The sequence below is a fragment of the Palaemon carinicauda genome, chromosome 1, assembly GCF_036898095.1.
Source record: "Palaemon carinicauda isolate YSFRI2023 chromosome 1, ASM3689809v2, whole genome shotgun sequence".
NCBI classification, from domain to species: domain Eukaryota; kingdom Metazoa; phylum Arthropoda; class Malacostraca; order Decapoda; family Palaemonidae; genus Palaemon; species Palaemon carinicauda.
Window position 1 is genome coordinate 287,599,063 of NC_090725.1, and position 2,462 is coordinate 287,601,524.

Genomic DNA, 2,462 nt, shown 5'->3' on the forward strand with positions numbered 1-2,462 from the left:
ACACAGAAGGCATGTATAACTAGTTAAGTAAAAAATTAACACAAGTTTGCACAGTGATTTAAAGTAGTGATGCGGTCTTTTAAATTTATAAGTACCAAGGCCTATAACTTTTTTCAGAATGATTTTCCACGGCTCTGTTTACTTCGCTTTACTTTAAGAGCTATTTTCACGGTCCTATCACACGTGCGAGCCCTACGCACTGCAGGACCTAAAAGATTTGTTAGTCCTATAGGCCTACATTCTTGGGTATTAAGAGTATCACTGTTAACCGTCCAATTCGCATTATCAAAACATTTACAAAACAAGAAAGTATTCAGCTTTTTATTGAAAGCCTTTAAAATTTAGTCTTTCTTATGTCTGGTGGGAGCTCGTTATATAAGTCTTGGCCCGCATATCTGAAAGCCCTATAACCTACAGTAAACGCATAGATCTTCTGACATTCTGACATCTCGGAGCAACTTGAATGTTTAGCTTTGTAAGGTGACTTACCTGAAATCATTCCTGAAATTTAAGATTTTAAGATAGGAAGTGCATAGTTCAAATAGAGTAAATGGAAGGTTGCCAAAACCGGGTAGAATACCTTCCGAGAGAGAGAGAGAGAGAGAGAGAGAGAGAGAGAGAGAGAGAGAGAGAGAGAGAGAGAGAGAGAGAGAGAGACTACCACTGATAGTAATTTTGTCTGAATAAGAACGATTTCATGAATCTGCTGATTTATAGATAGATATATATTCCAACAATGATGAAATAATAAAAATGAAATATGTAGTATTAATAACATCAACTCTCTTGATATATAAGAAGAATTATTTGCAATACATTATTCACCGTTTTATTTTTTTTCTGTACTAGATGAAGTTCTCATAGTGCTGTGAATATGTAATCTTACTGTAGGCTATAATGTGGCGTCAAATGTTCAGAACTCTTACGCGCCAATTGTAATCTGAATGTATCGAAGTATCGTGTACGATCAGTGTGTGTGGCATACACACAGTCACACACACACACACACACACACACACACACACATATATATATATATATATATATATATATATATATATATATATATATGTGTGTGTGTGTGTGTGTGTGTGTGTGTGTGTGTGTTTGGCGGAATTGCCAAACTTATAAGTATTCGGTTTCTTCCAGTCTCTCGGATAGGGACGAGAAGGAATAGTCATACCCTGGTGAGAGGGGTCATCCCGAGAGGTAGGCTACTCTCAGAAACTACAATCTTTCACAAGGTTAGAGATCTCTTGCTTGAGAGTACACTCGGGCACACTATTCTATTTTGTTTCACTTCCTCTTGTTATTTTCAAGTTTTCATAGTTTATATATACATACATACACACACACACACACATATATATATATATATATATATATATATATATATATATATATATATATATATAAATATGATTTATGGTAATGTTATCATTGTTCTTAAAATTCTCTTGTAGTTTTTTTCTTATTATCCTTTCCGCATTGAGCTATTTTCCCTGTTGGAGCCCTTATGCTTATCGCATCCTGCTTTTCCAACTAGGGTTTTAGCTTAGCAAGTAATAATAATAATAATAATAATAATAATAATAATAATTGCCGAAACTGCCGTGATGTAGTTTCGAAAGGGTTGAATCTCTATGTGCGTGCATATCTATCTAAATATTTAGCCGTCATTTTTGACGGGTCGCATATACTGGTATATATGTAAATGCTAATACCAACCAAAATACATAACGTCTCGTATGCTTTTATTATTATTATTATCATTATCATTATTAATATTATCCAAGTTACAAACCCAGTTGCAAAAGCAGGATGCTATAAGCCCAAGGGCTCCTACAGGGAAAAGTAGCAAAGTCAGGAAAGGGAACAAGGAAATAATTAAACTACAAGAGAAGCAACGAACAATTAAAAATATTTAAGGAACAGTAGCAACAATTAAATAATCTTTCAATAAAAAAACAAGAGGCAGAGAAATTGATAGAATGAAGTGCCTGAGTGTACCCTCAAGCAAGAGTAATCTACCCCAAGACAGTGGACGACCCTCTAATCATTTGAATTACTTGTTACCAACTGATATGTAAAATTTGTAGAAATCCGTTAATTACATCTGGTGCTTTGAGATCCGCCGGGTCGTAATATATCCTTAATGAAGCACACGTTTTGCTTGCATTAAAACTCAAATGCTTTGCGTCAGCGTTTTCTCTTGAGTTGAAGTAATAGGAAGCACGAGCATAGTTACAAATGATTTAAAGTTGTTGGGGCCAAGATGTACTCGTTAGTTTCTTTGGTCGCTGCAACCTCACCATTCTTGTGAGCTAAGGAGTTGGGGTTTAGGGTAGCCTATATGCCTATCTGTTGAGTCATCAGAACCCATTGGCTGGTCCTCCTTGGTCCTAGCATGGATAGTGAGGGGTCTTGGGTGCTGATTATATGTATACATGGTCAGCCTCTAA